Below are 23,847 nucleotides of genomic sequence, written 5' to 3'. Positions count from 1 at the left end.
TGTACTATATAGCTATAACACAACTCGACACACACACTCCTCTTCCAGCTGCGCTTGTGTCCTTGTGCCATGGGCACCCTTTATTTTTACTTAATTAAGAGTTACTTAGGACCTTTTTGGCGTTACCCTTTTATTTTTTTATTTGCATGCAGGTAAGATTTAGTAATATTTCATTCTCGTTATTGGCTTCACATTATCCTACAAGTTATAAAAAATTACGTAGTTATATGCTTTGCTAAATATTTATAAATTGACGCCTTTGAAAGGGACATAACACCTACACCCAAAATGTCAGAGCGCCCGCAGACCCAATGACACAATTTAAAAGTGTCCTAAAGCCCTTAATTTCTAAAAACTTCCAAAACTTCCGACCCTTTGATTCGTATAGTGGCAAGCCACAGAATCGTCTTTTAGAGAAGATAATGGGTTTGGGAGTGCTCAGTCCTCAATACTCAAAAAACTCAAAATCCACTAAAAAATAAATTTTCAACACAATTTAAATGCTGTAAATGCAGCACCATAGCAAAGCAAGTGTCGTCAAAAGCGGAAACGGCAAGCTGGAGACGCACTTTATGGCCAAAATGGGAAAGTGGATGACCCCCGAAGAGGAGGCACGCCAAAATTACCGCTAGATGGAGAGAGAGCGGGACCGATTCCGCAAGCAGACGCCAAGGCCCAGTTTGATGACACCCGAGGAGGAGGAGCGCGAAAGAAAGCGCATCAAGCGCATGAATCCCGAATATCGGCGAATGGAATGGAGCGCGAACGCGACCGATTTCGCAAGAAGTTGACCCCCGAGGAGGAGCTGCGGCTGAAGATGATGCAGCGGGAGGGGGATCGCGTTGGTGGAAGTGGCAGCATACCTAATCATGGCCGCCACCTGATTAGCTCCATCCTTGCGCTGCGATACGATGAAAAGAAATCAAATCAGGAAATGATTTGCAGTGAAAGAAACTAGTTGAACTCACATTCAGTGTCTGCCCATTCCCAATGCGACATACATAGTTCGATAGGCAAGTAAATGTGCTTCAACGGCGGCCCAACATGCAAGCAGAGAAGGTTCGGAAACCTTAAATTATACTGCGGAGACTTGTAAATTATATTCATGCCCATTAGGAATGATTCAATATCGGAACGCTTGTAGTCAAGATTTGTGCTTTTGTCAGTTTCCTGTCGCTGATACTGCTCTAAATAGTCAGACCTTTTGAAGAAAGAGCGACCGGCGCGTATGGCGGTGTTAGGACAGGGTGCTGCCAACACACCTCCAGACACTGCCAGCGTATCAAGCGCATGAATCCCGAGTACCGGCGGCTGGAGCAGGAGCGCGATCGGGACAGAAAGAAGGCGCGGAGGGCGAACGAGGCCTTCCGGCAGCTCGAGAAGCTGCGTGACAAGATACGCAAGGACCGCAAGAAGGGATACCTGGTGACCGATCCCTCACAGCTCTCGCCTGAATTCGCGGCCATACTACCGCCTGTGCCTGTTGTCAAGCCCGATGTTGGTCTACCGCCAACCTCCCAGGGCCAGCAACAACAACAACAGCAGCCGCGGTCGTTCGCGCACCCCGCCTTGCCCATCACCAGCGACACGCTGATGCCGCAGCTTTGCCACCCCATTCTCCACTAGAACCTGAGTGCCACGCTGTACGCGGGCCCGAACGGCATCAAGCAGGAGTACGGCTGCTCTGGCATCGCTACGGGATCAGTAGCAAACGCAGGACGATCAGGATATGGCCCTCAACCTGGAGCCGGAGATCATACTGCAGACAGCCCCCGATGTGAATCCCGCCCAGCCACAGCAGCACCACCTCACTGCCCACCAGCAGCAGCAACAGCAGCAGCAGCAGCACTGCAACATGTTCCAGCAGATGGCACCGCAGGCCCATATGCAGCACATGCGATCGGCGGCGCTACCTCCGCCGCCACCCTCTGTGGCACTGCCGCCACCGCCACCACCAGCCACACATCAGCAGGTGTGCCTGTAACAAATGCTGTTGCAGGAGCATCGCAAACAACAGCTCGAATGGTGAGGCCATTTGCCTTTAAATCGGACAACTCATTTGTGAACTTTGACAAAAACTCTTCAGAATTAAATGGCTTATTGTGACCCGCAAAAATACCTTTGGGGAAGACCGGACATTTGTTTAAATTGTTTACTCTAATTAAAATAGACCACAATTGTGCACGAGAACTTTTAAATAATGGAAGCCCGTCAACATTAACATCAATACTTAATATAGCGGGAAGATTCTGAATCACCGATAATTTGTTTAATTGCTTTGATTAACCAATATGCAGAGACTATTATGGCTAGAGTAACCAAATTTAGTATCCGCACTTCTGTTAGATCTCACTGTAAAACGTATATCTCAAAATTTCGCCCCACCCCACTCCGCCCTCACAAAGGACGAAAATCTGTTGCTTCCACAATATTGCAGATTCGAGAAAACTAAAAACGCAGAATCATATATAATGACCATATCTATCAGATAGCTGAATCTGGATCAGATCACCTTTTATAGCCAAAAGGAACAAATCAATTTGCACTGGTTGCTCAGACTGATTTTCTGTCTCTCTCGCACGCACTCTTTGTCGTGTCGTTTAATATTAGCGGCGTCTGCCGGAGGAGAGCCATACTGACTTAGTATCGGGTATCACAACGTTCCCCCTCGTTTTTTGTGCCAACAAGCTACCAGCAACCCGATGGCAGATTATCTCTCTCACTTCCGCATGCTGCAAGCTAACGAAGCATGCAAAGAGAGAGGCGTGAGAGAGATAGAAATATTCCAAACGGCTCTGCGTCGGATGCGGCGGCGCACGACCTCTGACGAGCCTGTCGTCCAGCGGGCAGAAAGATGGCAAAGCGAACGACAAAAGTTACAACAACACCAACAATTGTTCGAGAATGTTAAGTACCTAATTTTGCCTCTGCGCTGCTACCAGACAGAACAGCAACCAAACGAGAGCATGTATTTCTATCGCTCGCTCCTCCCCTCGCACGAACCCGAACGTTTTCTTTCTCGCTTATATTTATGTATGTACGTCATTCGTACATATACAGTTATGTAGCAGCGCCAGCACACCGACAGCTTGTGTGCAGTGCAGCCATTTTAGCATATTTTAAGACATATGTAGCTAGAAATTGCTTATAAAATTTTCAAAATGCTTTTACAAGCAATTTAGTATTTTATTTAAATACATTCAGCTTTTTTTTTAGCCTTAGATGTATATTTCTTCTCGTCTGGATTTTATTTTAGCATACAAATTATTGGATCTAGTCTGTTGGGCTATTCTTAATATCTGCACATATCTGTTAATTTATCGCTAAAATAACCTAAAGCAAAAAAACCACAGCATTTTTTATTCCAGGGGTCTTTGCCTAATTTTAAGTGTATTTATTTTCAGTTTTAGCCATTTTTGCGATTTATTTTTGAATCTAGCTCTGAATTTCTGGCAGCACTGCTCGTGTAGAGCAGTTCTGCTTCCATGATTGTGTGTGTGCACTGCGCAGCGACAAAAAGGTATAAATACCGCAGTCCTAGAGGAACTCAGCCCTTGTTCATTTTTTCCTTCGTGGCAAGCACATCGTGAACTTGGACGTATATATATTTTTTTGTTTCTGATCTTAAGTAAACGAAATATAGGAATGTAAATATACGTGTCGGAATTAAACGGAGCATTGTAAAGAACAAACTTTTGCGGCGTTTTTCTTTATAATTTCTTCACTAATCGTGCAGCATCAGGGTGATCCAGTGGTGCGTGGGTTGCGGGGGTTTCCGTGCAGTTGGATGGGAACTTGAACAATCCTAATGCGGAATGCGCAGCTTTTTCTGCTTCTACAGCTTAAAAATAGAAGCCTAATCAAACAAGAGCTAGGTTTCTTTTTTTGGGTAAAACTGAAATCTTTCTTGTATTTTTAAGCGCCACAGTAAATACAGTAAATACGTGCCGTGAAGTCGGATTCCGGACCGGGTCTCTGCGTAAGTTTTCCTTTGGTTCTCGTCGCCGTCTTTTTATAGGCCCGTATTGCTGGGTCTGCGGGTTTGACAAATGCACTTCCGCGTCGGGGTGCACTTTGCCGTACTTGGTGATCGTCGCAGATTTTCGCGGCGTCGACTTTCCTCCGTCGATGAACCCGGATGACCGCACTCGGCCGATGGCTTGGCCTGGAGTATGGAAAGTTCACGTGACCTGATGTCTTTGGTCATCGTTATGGAGTTGGCGCGTGTTGGTTGCTTGCGGAGAGGGGGCGTCGGTTGCGGGGTGTGGTGCGATGCTCTCATTATAAGTCGGGGGACGGATTGTATCGAAACCTTTTAGGTTCGTTACACCCTCCCCTTTCTTCCCCGACGAGAGTTACGAAGACTTGTGCGTCGGGTGTGCGGCGGTGGATCCTGTACCTTTGCTCGAACCACCAACTATCGAACAGGGTCCGAACCCGCGGCTCTAGTCGCCACAGTACCTCTTGGATTAGAGGCGTCGGCAGGATTCGGTTGGCGGTGTTCGTTGTCCACTCTGGCGGAGCCACCGTCCAACGGGCGGCGTACTCGTCAGCAGATAGCTCGTACACCTCAGGCGTCGGGGTGCGTTGTGTTGATGTCGTCAATTTCCATGGGTTCGTCGGCTTTGGGCTCCTCGTTCGGGGTAGTGGTCCCATGGCGACTGGTGTCCTTTTCGTCGGTGTTGATGGGTCCGCGGAGATCGGGGGTCGCGTCGCGGGGCCTAGAGTAGTCGCTGAATCTATCGCCCATGGGGGAAAAGAAGGGGTCGAGGTCCGCGGGACGCGTGGTGGGGTGCCGTGCTGTTGCCGGACGACGTTCCGCTCTCCGTGTCCGTGTCGACATCGGACCCCTACGAGTCGGTGTCCCCCGTGAGGTCGACGATTTCGTTCGTTCCGACGTGGTCTTCAGGTGCGGCGTTCATGGCGTTGGCTGATTTCTTCTGTTGGCTTTAGAATCGGAGGTGGCGCTATTTCACGAGGGTTTACGCTGATGTTGCGGAGATGGCTTTTGTCGCGTCGGCAGTGTTGTTTTTTTCCCTTTCAGCGTTGTGCCTCGATGATGGTCCTCGTCAGCGGTTCTGTGGTGCAATTGGATCCTCGGGCCGTTTCGACGGCGGATTGTATCGAAACCTTTTAGGTTCGTTACAGTCTGCTGGATGAAGCCAGGTCGAATTTATCGAAAAGGCGCGAAGGGTTTCATAGAAGGTTTCCGTCTGTGGCTGCTCCTGATAATTTTGCCTTAACATTTGTGGTTAAATTAAAATTTTCTTATACGTAATGTATAAATATTAATTCTTATTCTTTGATTTTATGTTTAAATTCTTCCGACGGTTTTATTATTCCGCCATGCGATACCTCATCCACGTAGGTAAATGTCGATCTTTTTGAAAACTCATAAGAAAGTCCCAACTTTTTAATAACATAACCTACTAGGTATTCGATGGCATCCATCGTCCATATTCATCCATATTCATCCATATTCGTCAACTCATCCATCTGGTTATCTGTAGGTATGTTGTTGGCGATTTCGAACTCAAAATTTTCAGGCTAATTTTCTTTATTTTTCGTACTTTGAGAATTAAGATCTAAGTTTAACCAACGATAGTTGGTTATTATCCATTATTACCCATTATCTTCTCTAAAAGACGATTCTGTCGCCTACAAACCCTCACACGTAAAATTCGACCCCTTCGCGACTCCTCGAAAAAATCGAAGCATAATTTAAGAGTCCCGTCATAGTTTCCTGAGGAGTCCAGCATTCAGGAAGGGTGGAAGGGATTCCCTAGAAACGAAAACACCTGAGAGCCAGTCAGGCATTTCGAATGCGAGGGGCTTATATCAGCATTCGAGCAGTCTATATCATCGCTCTTTTGATCCCCTCGGAGCGAGTCTCTCATTACTGACAAGCCCAGAAATGAGACAGACTGACGACAAGAAGAACCGTCCCTCAAGAAAGGAGATGAGACACATTAAAAAAGGAAGCCAACAGAAGCTAATACTCTGAGAATTGTAACGGTTGCGAATGCGGTTGCACAGTCCAGATCCAGGGAAGGTTATTGCTATGGTGCTCGGGCATATCGCATGCAATAACCGTGGGCCAATGAGCGATGCAGGTCATGGCATAATTGGGGTGGGTGCATGCAAGCTCGATTTAGGGAACAGCTGAGCTAAGCTGCGCCGCGCATCGCAACGGATCTTTCGAAGCGGAGGGTTCAGATCTGTTAACTCTTAAATCGGCGCTGAAATCGGAGCTAAAAGCTCAGCTGAAATCAGAGCTGAAAGCTCATCTGAAATCGGAGCTGAAAGCTCAGCTGATCGGAGAGCTTTTTTCAGGCAGAATCAGCTTGCAGGTGCGTACATTGTCAGCTGATCTGATTGCTGAAAGCTGAAACCCATAGCCTCTCTCTCTTTAAGCTTTCCCAAAATGTTGTCGCGCGTGCGTAAAATGTTACTGTGCGAAAATGTGCACATGAAGAAACTATTAAATGAACGGAAAATACGCAGAGTGATTTGGGTGCACGAAACTCTTCGGGATCGCCCGGTTCTTCGGGAACTTCACCATATGTATGAGCAGCTTCGAAGGTGCCCAATCAAATTTGTCGAATACGCAATAATGCAGGTTGAGACCTTTGACTATAGTTTAAATAAAATTGATTCGCGAATTCAAAAGCAGCAGACCTTCTTTCGAGAACCAATTGGACCCAAAGAAAGACTTTTTATTACATTGCGGTTCGTAAAGGAAGCTTTTTTTATTTGTACTGTTTATTTTTCGTTATGTGTATGTAGTTATGTGAGTATGTGTGTATGAATATATTTATGTATGTATGTGTGTATGTATGTACCCTCTAGTACCAGGCAACTAGTTCCGCACCGGTGCCGCACTGGCTACCATTCTCACCTCCCTGTTTCCAGATCGATTACCCGCAATGTATTTCAGCGGAGAATTTGTGTAAATGGTATTTTACCTAGCAAAGCTTCAAAGAATTCTTTGTGGGTCCTAAGGGCCTTCTTTACTTGGACCCCATCGACATTAAATGCTAGGACAATGTCTTCGCTCAGTATGAAGTGCAAGCTACTTAAAACGCCAGCTGGATGGAGTATTGATTTCATTGCAGTTATCCTGAATTCCTCCTCTTCTATCAGAATTTCATTTTCTTCCACTTTTTCCGCGTTCGCTTCCCGTGTAACTAGTTGCGTAGCTAGTTGCGCGGTAAACAGCGCAGAACTAGTTCGAGAGGGGTCAATTGACCCCTTTGGTTCACAGGGTAATTAGAGTATGTATGAAGGTATAATGTATGTAAAGTCTGTAAGGTATGTAACATACAAATAATAATAAATAAAGAAAGAAAGAAATGACTAACAAAATATATAAATTATGAAAATAAATAAAATTAATCTTCCTCCAAATATTTAAGGATGACATTTTGAATGTCCGTCCTCAACCGCAGTTTTTGTCTTGCTGACAGGGAGCTCGGCAGCAAAGGTATTAAACTTTTGAAAATAACATATCGTCTGAGTCTTTGTTATTTGTATTATTTTCAATTTCCTTTTCCAAGAGTTTTAGTTTTTTGTGTTCAGTTTCCAATGAGTTCGTTGTCCATGTCTTTTTGTCGTTTGTTATGTCGTTTGGACACTCCTGGCTTTTCGATGTCATATTTTGTCATGTCAATTTCGGTGTCGTATAGTTCAGCACTAAATGGCATTGATGTGTCGTCCGTTAGTTCGACGTATGTGCCTCGTATGTTTCCTTCGGTTTCTCCACCGAAATCATCCTTAAAATGCATTAAATTAAAATATTTAATTTTGGAAACGTGAGGCTCCGCTGCTGCTGCTCCTGATACGAGTTTTGGCACATTTCGCTGAGCCTTGCGGTATTCGTCTTTTAAATATTTAAACATTTTTTTGCACTGCTCCGCTGAAAATAAAAATATGAAATGTTTCAGATATTTGTCGACTGGTACTGCGATGAGAGCACTTGTATTTAGCTTTCGAATAGCGGAAAGCACTTTGCGGATTCCCAGCGATTTGGGAAGAATTAAATTCGACTCACATGATCCCACCAGACTGTACAGAGTACAAAAAAATCGCGCATGACTTTTACGAAAAGTCATGTTTTCCCAATTGCATTGGGGCTATTGACGGCAAACATTGCCGAATAAAATGCCCAACAAATTCTGGCTCGGATTATTTTTTTTATTTATAAAAAATGTTTCTCAATTGTTCTTCAAGGCGCTGCGATTCTAACTGTAAATTTATTTTTATTGAGTTAGGGTTCAAAGGTAGTCAAAGTGATGCAGGAATATTTGCTGCATCAAGATTACAGCAGGCCATCATTCGAAATGAGTTGGACATTCCTTCGGAAGAAAAAAAGCTCCCTTTGTTTTTATTGGAGATGAATCATATCCGTTAACTAAATATCTAATGAGGCCCTACCCAAGACGTTACAACTCAAACAAATACCTTTTCAAAAGCAATATTAGGTAAAAAAATGAGGCTAAAGAGATTAGGGAATCATTATTGTCATATTTTCTAAATAAAACATAAATTATTATTATTATTTATCATTATTATTATTATTAATCACACTACTATTTCACACTGTTATTTTAAACTTGACTTTACAAAAATGTATCACATAAAAAGAACTCAAATACATTTTGCCCAACTGTCTATTCTTCTTTTCTTCTTGCTCATCTTTTTCTCTCCTCAATTAGACGTTTGCATGCTTATGTACATATATGTATGTATGTCGACATGGTGATAAATGCACATAAAAAAGGTCAATAATAAAACTTACCTTGTTTCCCCAATTTATCTGCGATCGCCTGCCAGGTTTTTTCAAAAATCAAACGATTGGAATAATTTTTATCCCGCTTGTTCCATAAGACCGGGTTCACCGCAATTTCACTTAACATCGTTTCGCAGTCCATTTTCGTTCAGTACTGAAATCAGCAATCAGCTTTCTGAAAAAACAAACATGCAAACGGAATATATGACACTTGTCTGCTTCCCAGACTTCCCGGTAGTAATATATGGTAGTAAGAAGCACGGCTTCACCCACGCCTCGTGGCCGGGCCAGGCCCGACCGTCCCACGATCCACCCGACGGGCGCGCTTTCGCCACGAGCGGCTCTCCCCTTAGGTCCTCACACAACAAATTTTGCTGTGGGGGAGGACCGGGCCGTGGACAGACTGAGAAGATGGCGCCCCATCTGTAAGGGCGTCTCTCTTTTGTGTCGGTTCTCTTACTAATAAAAAAAGGCCTCATTGTTTTGGTTTTCTTAGCCTATTTCTTATTTTAATTAAGGAACTGAGGATTCATTTGTTTGTCTTGGTAATAATAATAATACTAGTAATATAATGAGATAAAGATAAAAGGAGATAATAATGAAATTAGATCACAAGCCGTCGGGGCGGTCCCTTCAAGGGATGGTGTCGTGATCTGTATTGTGGAGGCTTATGCCTTCACACTCCCTTCCTACTTCGGGGTGGGGCGCGGTGAAATGCGCACCAAGTTTCCACTGATGGATACGCGGAAGCGTTGGCCGTCGTGGTATTCTAGGCTGCGGATCCTGCCGCACCCGTGACGCGCCGCGTTTACCTGAGCGCTGGCGCCTTCCAGCAAGCTTTGCAGGATGCGACGGTCAGGCGTGCTGACCCGCCAGGCGACTGGGGCGATTGGCCATTCCTGCTCCTCCTGCAGCGCGTTCAGCTCGGGCATTTCGTCGAACGCTGTGAGCAGTCCGCCCGCCTCTGCTTCTTCCAAGCCCAATGACAGGTCGCTGTCCTCCTTTGGGTGGCTCGGGTTTCCTGGTTCGGCCTCTCGGGTCGTGCAGCTCGTCGATTCCGGGTTCGGGGCGTTGTGGTCGGTGGGAACTGGCGATAGCCACTTCATTGGTGCGTGGTCCAGCGGCTGCCAATCGGGATTCACCCTTCTGTCCGGGGCTGTCGCCTCCTCCTGCGCGTCCCACTCCTGCAGTCTGGCGTGCCACCCGTCGTCCCAGCTGGGGTCCGGGATCGGGCCGTTTGGGTTCTCCTGCCCTCCCAGGATCCAGGCTACCTCCTCGTCTCCGTCATCCTTGGGTATCGGACACGGACACGGGTCCGTCCTCCAGGCCGAGTTCATGGAGCAGTTGGGGCAGCTCATTGCCGGTTACGTGTCTGGGTGGCTCGTGTTCATCCTGAAGGCCGAGGTTCCGGGGCCGTCGGGGCAGCGCATCGCCCAGACTGCCGTCGCTGATCCGTAGCGGAGTGGTGTCGTCCTCTCCTAGGAGCTGTACCTCGTCGTCGCTTGTTGTGTCGTTGTCCGACGCGGGGATGATCTCCCTCTCGGGCCTGGGTGGGGTGATGGGCCGTGGATGGGCGAGCAGCAGTTGCAGGGTCCTGTCGGCGTCCTTCCAGGTGGTCCAAGGTGCCACGTCAACCGCGATGTTGGCTGGAGTGTTCTTCTGGCAGTTGGTCGGCCCATCTTCGTCCTCGCTCACGTCCGAGTATGGGCCCGTCGTGGCTCGCTCGGAATCCAGTTGGCGGTTTAGCTCCCGGACGGAGTGCTTGACCCATGGGCGGCCACCCGCTTTTCTAAAGCGTCGGTCGTGCAAGAACTCTTCATCGGTGCTTGCCTGGCAGGTCGGCTCCCAGTGCTTGTCGGCCTCCATCGTCGGGCTGGTGTCGTAGTTCGGCCGTGGAGTCAGCGGGTCTCCCATGCGGTACAGGTAATAGGGCGGTGGTGGTGGGGACCGCAGCCGCAGTTTGTGCGCGACTGGGGAGCTGCTCTGCCCCTCGGAGTTAGGGTCCAGGTTGACGTGTCCTGGCTCGACGCGTCTTCGAGTCGCACGTGGGGTGACGGCGGTGCCTGTTCCTTGGCCTGGATGCTTGCGGCGGCGTGGGCGTCTTGGTGGCTCCTGCTGGGCCCGGCCTGCTCGGACCTCCTCGTCTGAGTCCGATGGCCGCATCGCCTCCACTGTGATGATCCCAGACAGGTTGTTTCGTGACGTGTTCGGACGGACGACGTCGTTGAGCCATGCCCAGGTCATGGTTGTCGCCCGGCGGGGCGACGGTGGGCCTTCGGGGCGGGCCCGACGTCGGGATGGCCTAGGTGGTCGTGGTACGGCTCCTGTTGATGGTCCATGCTGCGTGGTGTTGCTCGGTTCTGCTTGCGTGGTCGATGAGTGGTGTCTTGCTTGTGGTTGGCTGGTCGTGGACCGCGGTTGCCTTGAGCTGGGCGGCTACGCACCCCTAGGATGCCCCTCCGTGCCTCGCATTGTTATCGTGTGCTCGGCGATGTGGGAGACTCCAGCTAGTCCGTCGAATTTCGCCAGTTCTTCCAGAAACTTGCCTGCCCACGGCGTGGGGGGTGGTTCGGGGTCTGGGTCTTGCTGCCACGGCTCCAGTTGGTAGTCCGTCGTCGAGGTCTCTCTGATTTCGTCCTGTGGTGTCGGGGTTCGTGGCAGCATCGTGTTACCGTGCGTTGAGCGGGGTAGTGGGCCTACGAAGTCCGCGCAAAGGATGTCGAACGGGCCCTTCGCCTGTCGCGTATACATGTGACCTGCGGGTTTGTTCTGGCTCACCTTAAATTTTTGGCAGCTTTCGCAATGTTTCCCGTATCGGGCCACGTCTCTGTAGAGTCCTGGCCAGTAATATCGTTGGGTTACCCGAGTGGTAGTCTTCCGTATTGTAAGGAAGCGATCCTGGGCTGGGGTACATATCTCAGTCTACTCCAGGGTCGAAATTACAGCAATATTTATAATTTGCCGGGACTCCGAGTTCTGGGCCGTCGATGGGGACAGGGAGGCAATCCCCAGACGGGAGCGACCGAGATGAAAGGGAACAGTACGGGGCGTGGCAGTGGCAATCGCCGGACAGCACTAACGTGGCCCTGTCGGACTAAGGATTACTACGAGGGTCGGGGGTATCGGCAGGCATCGCCGGGAGGGCTTAGGCAATCGCCGAATAGCGCTCTCGGGATCCTGTCGAACTAAGAACTACTACGGGGCCGGAGATATCGACGAGCATCGCCGAGGGTGCCTAGGCAATCACCGGATAGCACTCACGGGACACTGTCGAACTAAGAATTATTACGGGGCCGGAGGTATCGACAAGCGTCGCCGAGGGCACCTAGGCAATCGCCGGATAGTACTCACGGGACACTGTCGAACTAAGAATTGCTACGGGGGTCGGAGATATCGACAAGCATCGCCGAGGGTGCCTAGGCAATCGATGGATAGCACCTACGAGACACTATCGAACTAAGAATTGCTATGGGGGGAGTCGGAGATATCGACAAGCATCGCCGAGGGTGCCTAGGCAATCGCCGGATAGCACTCACGGGACACTGTCGAACTAAGAATTGCTACGGGGGTCGGAGACATCGACAAGCGTTGCCGAGGGTGCCTAGGCAATCGCCGGATAGCACTTACGGGACGCTGTCGAACTAAGAATTACTACGGAGGGTCGGAGATATCGCCAAGCATCGCCGAGAGTGCCTAGGCAATCGCCGGATAGCACTCACGGGATACTGCCGAACTAAGAATTGCTACGGGGTCGGAGATATCGACAAGCATCGCTGCGGGTGCCTAGGCAATCGCCGGATAGCACTTACGGGACGCTGTCGAACTAAGAATTACTACGAATACGGGAATACCGACGCATATCGCCGAGAGTACCTAGGCAATCGCCGGATAGCACTCACGGGACACTATCAGGCTAAACATTACTGCGAAAGTCTTTATCATACAGGGCAGGCATCGCCGAGAGGGCTTAGGCAATCGCCGGACAGCGCCTTCGGGACCCTGGGAACTACTGGGGTACTGCGGGGTCACAAACTACTGGAGGGAATCATGCGGGGGGAACGCCAACAGTTGTCACCGAGAACGCCTAGGCAATCGCCGGACAGCGGCCTCAGGATCCTGTTGGGCTACGAACTACTGAAGGAATCACGCGGGGGGTCCCGACGGGCATCCGGAGCGAATACGGATCACCACGTGGGTGTAGCCAAAGAGGGAGACTCGGGTAAGAGGCGTGGGGAAGGGCGGAGAAGATGAGGCCCTGGGCATTCAGGTTCCCTAGCGTATAGATTGTTGGTGACCAGGCTATGTTTTCGTTATATTCGTTACATTTCACTTTATTCTTCTTTAGTTCCCTACCTATCGCACCGCTCAGCAGCCCGTATCCACGTCTTGAGATTCGCTTACCCCTGAACTCCCACGCTTGTGCTTGTCGAAAGCCTCCTCTTTCCCGGGATTGTAGGGCCGGTGCAGCGCGGTGCGCTCCGTAAGCGTAGTATTGATGCCGGATCCTTCGCGCACTGCTGATCGCGTTAATCTCGAAGTAGTCCGCCACGTGTGTTCTTTTTCTTTTCGCGAGCCACTCGGATTTTTACCCGTCAACGCGTCCGATTCCTACGACTGCCTCTCATCTCACTGACTTCCTTTCCACGTTTTCCCAGCTTCAGAGCCGGCGTTCTGCTGGCTCTGCCGATCCAGCGTCGGCGTGGGCGGCTAGCGTCGTTATTTCCCCTCTCTTTTGGCGTCTGTAGCTGCGCCGGTGACTTTCGCCTCTCTTTTCCACTGCTGGGGCGTCGTTGCTGGATTTGATTGCTGTTCTCAGCGGTCCTCTTCTGCCGCTGCTGCGTTGATGCTGTCGGCTTATCTTGTCAGCGCTTCTTCTCGGCCGCTGCTGCGTCGATGCTGTTGGCTTATCTTGTCAGCGCTTTCCTCTCTGCCGTGGCTGCGTCGATGCCGGCGGCTCGCTGGATCCCGTTGTTTTCCTCGTCTCTCTTTGGCCGCTGCTGCGTCGTTGTTGTTGGGTTATCTTGTCAGTGCTTCCCTCTCTGCCTGTTGCTGCGTCGATGCCGGCGGCTCGCTGGATCCCGTTGTTTTCCTCGTCTCTCTTTGGCCGCTGCTGCGTCGTTGTTGTTGGGTTATCTTGTCAGTGCTTCCCTCTCTGCCTGTTGCTGCGTCGATGCCGGCGGCTCGCTGGATCCCGTTGTTTTCCTCGTCTCTCTTTGGCCGCTGCTGCGTCGTTGTTGTTGGGTCTGGTTCTCGGTGTTTTCCTCGTCTCTTTGGCCGCTGCTGCGTCGTTGTTGTTGGGTCTTGGTTCTGGAAAGCCAGTGGCGTCCGCCGTGATCGCGACTTGCCCCCTTTTTAAGAAAATAGTATGCTACGTGGGGCTTAGAGACCCCTCGGGCCGTATAATATAAAATTAATAACAAGTGGCCTTCGTGGTCTTCCCCCCTCCCCCTTAACCTAAAACTGAACAGTCAATGCTTAAACCTAGAAAATAAAAAGTCAAAAATCTTAATTCTAATAAAATAAGTTCGGGTCCCTCCAATGGGAAAATGCCGGCAAGATGATGGGTGGAAAAAATGTGGGTGGAGCGTACGCTCCCTCACACCCCCTCCATACTTCGGGGGTGCCGAAGAGTGACTGTGACAGCCCGGCTACGGGTAATTTTGACGCGAAAGCAGGTGCCGTCATGGACCTCCAGTCGCCGGACTCCCAGTTGGTAGGCTCGATCGCGTAAGAATACGGTGATGTTGGATATGAGGTCCCGGGGCAACCGCCGCCCTGGCGCGTTGGTCCGCCATTCGGGAGGAGCCTCTGCCCATTCCGGGTCGTCCTGCACCGCGGCTACCGTAGGGTGGAGTCGGAGGATTTGCAGCAGGTCGGCCATCTCGCCATACTCCAGCGGGAGGCTCTCTTCGGAGCCGAAGTCGCGTATTTCCTCATCGGGACGTTGTGGGGGTAGTCCGGCGTGGGCGGCAAAGAGGGGGGGCGGGATGTCAGCTGACCCCGATGGGTTGGCTGGTGGCCACTGCTGGTTCGCTTGTGGCGCGAAGTCCAGGTTCATGAGGGACCCGGAATCGGACCCCCTCCGTCGTCGCGTTGGGGTCCTGCTCCTTCCCCTGCATCGCTCGCGTTTGACACGTCGGAGTAGTGTGGCCCAGCACCATCACCGGATTCGTCCTCGTTGCGTACAGCTGGAGGGGTGACTACTCGACATTGACCGGCCAGGTCCCACTCGGCCCAAAGGGGCGAGTCCCATTCGCTTCCGCGAGCCACTGGGTGTCCGCTCCCTTCGTACTGCAGCGTGGACGCCAGGCTTGGAGCGTCACGCAGGATCGTCTCGTGCTCGACGGTGTCCGTGGTCGCATTGTCGTCGTCTATGGCAGCCCCGTAACTCCCGAGCCAAAGGCGATTCAGGGCGGCGACGTCGTGATTGGGCGCCGAGCGGACACCTGCGGTTGCGAAGCGACCATCGGGCTCCACTTCCTCTTCGGCGTCGGTCCCCGGGTCCTGTGTTTGTTGGTCGATCCACCCTTGGATGGCTGCCGCGCGCTGACCCCATGGCATCCAGCCCGGTTGTCTAAGAGTCGCCTCTCCGACCCGCCTCAACTGGGCTTGATGGGAGGTGGATGGCCCATCGGGGTTGACGATCCAGCCGCGAGTCCGGCTTGCAGTCGGTTCGTCGGCAGGCGCCGGGACTTCAGGCCGCTGGTCTCCGCTAGGGTGTCCCGTCGTATCACCATTTGCCCCTAGGGGCCGGGCTTGCCTTCCATCTCTTAGACGCTTCATGTCTTCTGTCGATTCTAGGGAGAAAATGCCTGTCGGTTAGAACCTGCCTGCCTTAACTAGAAGTATTAAAACCCTCCCCCTATCCTGCTTGAGCGGTGCGAGTAAGAAGATGTTTACATTGGATGTAGTACTTATCTAATCCCATAAGGGGATGTATACGTAGCTTACGGTTTCGTGGGTCGCGCCCCTTACGGGGCGAGGACGTTACGGTAGCGCGCTACCGCAAGTGGCACTTGCGAAGTCGGCAAGTCATTCGGGTCTCTCCAGCGTCGTCGGGTTCTCCTCGGGGTGTTCCACTCCGTGGAAGGCCTTTAAGTCGGCTAAACTCGCTGTTTTCCTTTGTTTGCCTTGTTGAATCTGTAGTCGAACTATGTTGGGAGATAAGAATTGGGTTACCTTGTACGGCCCGTCGTACTTAGGGGCCAACTTGGCCGCGAAACCGTCGGCGGCTTTGGATAGGTGATGCTGCTGAAGGAGGACTAGGGTTCCTAGTTCGGGTCGCCACTCGCGCCGTCGGAGGTCGTATGTTCTCTTCTGCTCTTGGGATGCCCGTTGGGTGTTCTCCTGTACGACCTTGAATACTTCCTGCAGTCGTGTCGCCTTCCCGTGGGCAGGCTCTGGTTCATTTCCTAATCCTGGGGTCACTTCGTCGTACAAGGCTCCTGGTAGCCTTGGTTCTCGTCCGAATACCAAAAAGGCCGGGCTGAAGCCCGTGGTGTCCGACGTGCTGCTGTTTATGGCCAAGCTTAACTCGGGGAGGAGATCGTCCCAGGTCCGTTGGTCCCCGTCGGCGTATTGTGCAATCATTGTCTTGATGGTCCGGTTTGCCCTCTCCGTCGGGTTTTGCTGAGGGGTATACGGCGCGGTGTGCTCGAGTTCCATTCCCGCCACCTCGCAGAATTTCCGGAAGGACCAACTAGTGAATTGTGTTCCGTTGTCGCACACAAACTTCCACGGGACCCCGAACCGGCAGAGTATCCTCTCTCGGAACGCCTTCTCCAAGTGGGCGGTTGTGGCTTTCCGGAGTGGCACAAGTTCCACCCATTTGCAGAATGAGTCGAAGAACACGAGGAGCATCGTGTTGCCGTGCGTTGAGAGGGGTAGTGGGCCTACGAAGTCCGCGCAGGAGGAGCAGCGGATGCCGTCGCTGGACGTTCGTCACTAAAAGTAACCATGCGGGGCCGAGTCGAGGATGATGTGAGGATCGGGTTGGTTTCCCGGATCGCCCGCTGGGTCAACTGCAAATACGCTCGGCCGCATTGTATTATGGTCTGGACGCCGCAAAGGAAATCGAGCCCCAGTATGATGTCGTCCACTACCATGGGTAGGACTAATAGAATCACCCGCGTTTCCTGTTGATCCAGACGTACCTTGACCGAAACTGCTTGCGTCACCTCCTTTGCTGTACCGTCCGCCAAGCGGACGGTAGTCCTTATATTCCGTGCGTTCCCTATGGTACTTACTTCATGAGCGATGCGTTGACTGACGAACGACCGCGTCGCTCCTGTGTCGAGGGTAGCTGTGAGCGGTACTCCTTCGATGGTTACTAGCGCGGCGATCCTTCCAAACTTAAGGGATGAGTTACTCAGGGGGCCCTGGAGGTATGTCTCCGATCGGTTCCCTGACGAGCGGAGACTCGGTCCGTTTCCCGACTCGGACAGTCTACAGCAGTCGATCGTCCGGATGCCGCGGCGACCACACTCCCAACAGAATAACACTCGCCGATTCCTGCATGAACTGCTGAAATGACTTTCCTCTCCGCAATTCCGACAGGCCCGGCGTGGGTTCACCGGCTGATCTCCATCCTGGGTCACTACGCGGCTTGCCGTCTCGGCGCTCCGGGAGGGCCCGGTGTCGTCTGGAGGAGCATGCTGCGGGGTGGATAATCCGGGTCCTTGGTATGATGTCGTTCTGGTTTTCGTATCTGGGCGGTCGTAAGCGTGGCGGGTTTGTTCGCGGTCTCGCGTTGTCTCGTACGCTACTATCAAGTGGGTCAGTTCTCGCAACGTCTCGAACTCATGCCTACGGGTGAACAGTTGGTATTCCGGCCGAAGGTTCTCGTAGATCCTGTCCAGCTCCCTGTCTGGAGTATACTGAGCTCGTTGCATCATGAGTCGGAGGTCGATCAAGTAGTCCTGAAAGGCTTCTCGGGGTCGTTGGTGACGGGAGCGGATCGTATCTTCCAAGCGCTGAAAGTATCGCGGGGGTAGGAAGAACTCCAAGAACTCTTTCCGGAACTCGGTCCATGGCTTGCCTTGCATCTGGAACGTCCTAAACCATCCTTCTGCCTTGCCAGTTAGTAGCCCGGAGATGGCTCGCGGCAGTTGTGCTGGACTTCCGCCATATGAGTCGACCCTTTCTTCCAACCGTTCGATGAAAGCCAGCGCATCCGAGTGTACGTCGAACTTCAGACCCCAATTGCGCAGTTTATCGGCCAGGGCGGCGAAGGAAATTTCTTCCCTTCCGGGTCGCGAATTTCCGGCTTCCTCGGGGAAGCGGTGCTGGTGGTGATTGTCACCATGTCGCCGGTCAGTCGTGGCTTCAAGCCGGCCGGAGTCGCCGTGAGCTGCACGCGGGAACTCGGGAATTATGATAGATAGAGGCTGCTCCGCACATATCCCTTCCTTCCGCTCTCGTTCACTCGGTCCCGGCAACGGGGACGTGTTTCTCGGGCTTTTCGGGCTGGGCGCGCTGTCGAAGACCATTCCGAGCTCTTTGATCCGTTTTTCGATCGCAGTCGGATGCTCACCGCGCGAAATAAAGGCCGAGATCCGGCTGCGCAGTTCGTCCACTGTCTTGGTTTCACCGAGGCCGAATTCGGCGGCGATGGCCTGCAATTCGTCCTTGCGCCGATACGAAATCCACTGTACCCCCATGTCGAAGCACGGTGGTCGAACTGGCACTTCGAAGTCTTTCGCGTTTCCGACGGTAGTGTCACGTATTGACCCTCCGGTAGAATCTTTTTCTTAGGTAACGCGCTGAATACCGGAGTCCTTGGCGCTAGTCACGGAAGCGCGACGTATGCACGGTTAACACGGTTGTCCAGTGGAGGCGTCCTTGGCGTCCTTGCTGCTTGGGGTCCTGGTCGATAGTCCTTGCTATCGTTGTCCTTGGAATTGTCCTGACTGTTGATCCTTGCTAGGCCGGTCGATAGTCCTTGCTATCGTTGTCCTGGGAATTGTCCATGTGGTCCTGGTCGTGCTGGGTTCGTTGATTTAAGCATTGGATCTCGTCCCGTGTTGATGGCTGAACGCTGACTGATCAATTTGAAGGCCGGGCGTTTACTCTCGGCTATCGTTTTGTAGGCCGGGCTTTGAATGATCACGCTGAAGACCGTGCATTGAATGACTGCTCTGAAGACCGGGCGGTGACTGCTCGCGCTGAGGGCCGGGCATTGAATGATCACGCTGAAGACCGGTCATTGAATGACTGCTATCGTTTTGAAGGCCGGGCATTGACTGACTGCTTCTGGCTCTGAGTCCAAAATATATAGCCGGGACGGTCGGTCTTCGGGAGGTTCGGTTGCGGGGTGTGGTGCGATGCTATCATTATAAGTCGGGGGACGGATTGTATCGAAACCTTTTAGGTTCGTTACACCCTCCCCTTTCTTCCCCAACGAGAGTTACGAAGACTCGTGCGGCGGTGGATCCTGTACCTTTGCTCGAACCACCAACTATCGAACAGGGTCCGACCCCGCGGCTCTAGTCGCCACAGTACCTCCTGGATTAGAGACGTCGGCAGGATTCGGTTGGCGGTGTTCGTTGTCCACTCTGGCGGAGCCACCGTCCAACGGGTGGCGTACTCGTCAGCAGATAGCTCGTACACCTCAGGCGTCGGGGTGCGTTGTGTTGATGTCGTCAATTTCCATGGGTTCGTCGGCTTTGGGGTCCTCGTTCGGGGTAGTGGTCCCATGGCGACTGGTGTCCTCATCGGGACTGTCCTCTTCGTCGGTGTTGATGGGCCCGCGGAGATCTGGGGTCGTACCTCCGGGTCTCGAGGGTCTCCTCCTCCGAGTCCGTGGGGTACTCTTCTCCGTCGTCCGTGCTGTTGCCGGACGACGTTCCGCTCTCCGTGTCCGTGTCGACATCGGACCCCTCCGAGTCGGTGTCCCTCGTGAGGTCGACGATTTCGTTCGTTCCGACGTGGTCTTCAGGTGCGGCGTTCATGGCGTTGGCTGATTGGCTTTAGAATCGGAGGTGGCGCTATTTAACGAGGGTTTACGCTGATGTGTTGTTTTGTTGTTTTTTTCCCTTTCAGCGTTGTGCCTCGATGATGGTCCTCGTCAGCGGTTTTGTGGTGCAATTGGATCCTCGGGCCGTTTCGACGGCGGATTGTATCGAAACCTTTTAGGTTCGTTACAGTCTGCTGGATGAAGCCAGGTCGAATTTTTCGAAAAGGCGCGAAGGGTTTCATAGAAGGTTTCCGTCTGTGGCTGCTCCTGATAATTTTGCCTTCACATTTGTGGTTAAATTAAAATGTTCTTATACGTAATGTATAAATATTAATACTTATTCTTTGATTTTATGTTTAAATTCTTCCGACGGTTTTATTAGTCCGCCATGCGATACCTCATCCACGTAGGTAAATGTCGATCTTTTTGAAAACTCATAAGAAAGTCCCAACTTTTTAATAACATAGCCTGCTAGGTATTCGATGGCATCCTCCGTCAACTCATCCATCTGGTTATCTGTAGGTATGTTGTTGACGATTTCGAAGCAAAATTTTCAGGCTAATTTTCTTTATTTTTCGTACTTTGAGAATTAAGATCTAAGTTTAACCAACTATCGGAATTGTCATTTTCAACATTTCCATTATTTGATAAATCGGAGGATTTGTCTGCTGGATGAAGCCAAGTCGAGATGGGCCACATGCGTTCACTCGGCACCCAAATTAATACCTCCTGGTATCTCTGTTGTTGTTGCTGGAATCTCTGAGATTCTTCCTCCCTGAATACCTGCATCATAGATCCTTGTGGTTCTTCCACCGCTTCCTGTGGCTGTTTGCTTGAGGACTGAGGACTCCCAAACCCATTATCTTCTCTAAGGGCTCGCGCACACTGTAGCTGAAAGCGGAGCTGAAAGCCGAGCTGAAATCAAAGCTGAAAGCTCAGCTGATCTGAGAGCTTTTCTCAGGCAGAATCAGCTGGCTGGTGCGTACATTGTCGGCTGATCTGATTGCTGAAAGCTGAAACCCATAGCCTCTCTCTCTTTAAGCGTTCCCAAAATGTTGTCGCGCGTGCGTAAAATGTTACTGTGCGAAAATGTGCTGAAGAAACTATTAAATGAACGGAAAATACGCAGAGTGATTTGGGTGCACGAAACTTTTCGGGATCGCCCGGTTCTTGGGGAACTTCACCATATGTATGAGAGGCTTCGAAGGTTCCCAATAAAATTTGTCGAATACGCAACAATGCAGGTTGAGACCTTTGACTATATTTTAAATAAAATTGATTCGCGAATTCAAAAGCAGCCAGCAAGTCCCGCAATATGGGCAACATTCTGAATACCCTTGGGTGAAGGATATTTATATTTATCATTTATATATTATACAATTGGGGAAATGTTTGTCATCTCAGACTCTAATGAATGCAGAAACTATTCAGTCTCTGTGTAAAATGTATTTCAACGATATTTTGAAGGTAGTGGTCAGAGAGACTTACAGAGACAAAGAATTGGTATCGGGATCAGGATATATGTATATATACAAGAAACTACTCGAATGCATCGTCTTAAACATATCAATTTAAGAAAATGTATTCATTAATTAAGTTTTAAAACAGTTTAAAACAGTGTCATTATATAAAATTTACTAAATGGACATCCTCCAGTTGACAAGCAACATGTCTTTAAATCGCAGCAACATTGACATGACAATATTGCGACTGTCTTTTTGTTTTTCTTTAAACCTTGTTGTCGTCAAAATAAAATAAACGAGACTACTTAAAAGTATGTTATGGGCGGTTTTGGAGAGAGCCGATAGGTATCAGGGCTGGAGAAGAAAAAGACAGCGGCATCTATTGTGGATCCTGGGAAGCAGTGGGAGAAAAGGAAACGGGACGAGGAAGAAAAAGAAGAGTTTTCGGTGGAAACTAGAGGAGGCCGCGTGCCACGTGCCCTGAAAGAAAAAATTGGTGATCGTGGAGACGAAGATCCCACCAAGACATCAGCGGAAGCGGCGGACATCGGCAGCAGCAGCCCGGTACTGGCCAGGCCGGAAACCTGGTGCGAGAACCGTCAGCGGAGCACCGGCACCAAGGAATCCAGCAGAGCACCGACTGTAGACACGTTTGTGTCCCCCCACACCGAAACCACACACACAAAATTATCACAATAAACACGAGAAAAACAAACCACGATCAAACATAGACATCCGCGAGATTAAGGAAGCAACAACTTTAAATGGGGCTGCCAATTCGGCCGAGATAGGGTTAATGTTTCTGTTAGTATATTTTTGTATTAGTATTTGTATTCGTCGGCAGAATCTAGGCTATTAATTAATATTGTTAAAAAATAGATATATAAGAAAATATAACATGAATATAATATGAAAGTGAAACGTAGTCACGAGTGAGTAGAAAACAGTAGTTGGGCGGGACGAGAGCGAGAAGAAGGGTGGGACCCTGAATATGAAAAGGGAGCGCGCGAATTCAAAATGTGGCGCTCATGTAAGGGTGGAACCCTGCTAGGGATAACGAAACCAACTATCCCCGCTGACGAAAGTGCTAACGACGACAAGTCTGTTCTATAGGTTAGATTTGTTTTTTTTTTTTGTATGTTTTTGTTTTGTTCAATCCGTCCCCTGGCTTATCGGGTCGGAAACATCCCTGGCAACACTGTAAGCTAGCTGTAGCTGTAGCTTTTAGAAAACTTATTCATCAATGGGATAAAACTTTGTGGGCAGAGCTTAAAATCAATAGGAAGGGCAATAGGAACGGTTACTCACTTGCGTTTTTTTGTTTCACCTTGTTTGCTAATACCTTTTTTTTAGGCAAAATCCAATAAATACATGTATTTAAAGTAAACCAGTCAAATAGAAAATTGGTTCATTAATTGTATAAAAATATGTAAGCAGGGCTGAATGATCTATCTAGCTAGTAATATTCCACGGAATATGACCACTAACCATACAGTATATAGATGTGCCAGTTCATACAACGAAATTGTCACACACCGACTTGCGCTATCCGTACCCCAGAGTGACGTCATCATGAGAGATAGAGCGCAGAGAGAACATCTTTGCATGTGTTAGTACACACGCAATATGTTTCGACAAAAATATGTGATTGTATGTTTTTTCAGATTTTTTGAACTCTCTCAGGTCTGATCTGTTTTGCCACCAGCATGTTTTAGTGTATGGGTGCACATGCATTCTCACGTACTTTGCGTGTGTGTGTTTAGTATTGCTGGCCGCTAGAACTGAAATTTGAGTTTGGTTCTTGTTTCGGGTCTTTTGATGGACTGACCTACCGCCACAAAATAAATGAAGAATGGGCAGGGGGTGGGGGTATGGTACACTAGGGCGCGGGAAACAAAATAAAAGCTGTTATTTGTTTGATTTATACCACAAAATATAAAATATTACAATAATATAATTACACATTTATTTCCTTACTTTAAACAGGTTGATTCTAAATTATAAAAATTATGCAAGGGCCGTCGGTTCTCGACGTTTTGTTTATATTTATATTATATTATATTTATATTTTTGTTTATTATAACTAAAAAAATGATGTACATATCTAAATATACAATATAAGAAAAAATATATACATATGTATATACTTAAATAAATATGCATAAATATAAATGGAATTGGTTTTACACATATGTATTTCAAATCAATTGTCAATCGCGCGCTTTCCGACGGGAATCTGCAAAGTACAAATTTAGTTTTCCAATTCCCTTTTCGCCTGTACTTCGTCTCTACCGCGACCCCGCTGCCCATCGGTTTCGTCTGTTCGGCAATTCTGGACTCTCGAGCCTCAGCACCGTCGAAGCGGTGGTCGCGGATCGCCGATGTCTTTGGAGCGGCACAGTGGGAAAATTCGATTGGAAAATTCTCTATTAGAATTTATCTAAAGCACTCATACAATTTTTTTACTATTTCGGCTGAGTCCCACTGTGCCGCGCCAAAGACATCAGCGACCACGCTGCCCTACCGTTTCAGCACGCAGACGATTCATATTTTGTTTTTGTATTCTTTCTCTCGAGACACACCGACTCGACGCTGACCGGGCAGCAGTAATTTTGAAAACCCTCATGCAATATACGAATGTA

At 49.9% G+C, this 23,847-nt stretch overlaps 1 pseudogene; it reads left to right on the top strand.

Moving 5' to 3' along the window:
* The first annotated feature begins 509 nt into the window (after window positions 1-509).
* On the top strand, window positions 510-2,184 carry LOC6902059 (uncharacterized; annotated as a pseudogene).
* The last annotated feature ends 21,663 nt before the right edge of the window (window positions 2,185-23,847 follow it).

Source organism: Drosophila pseudoobscura, chromosome X (genome assembly GCF_009870125.1).
Source record: "Drosophila pseudoobscura strain MV-25-SWS-2005 chromosome X, UCI_Dpse_MV25, whole genome shotgun sequence".
Lineage (NCBI taxonomy): Eukaryota > Metazoa > Arthropoda > Insecta > Diptera > Drosophilidae > Drosophila > Drosophila pseudoobscura.
The sequence above is the reverse complement of the archived record's forward strand: the minus strand, read 5'-3'. Positions and strand labels throughout refer to the sequence as shown.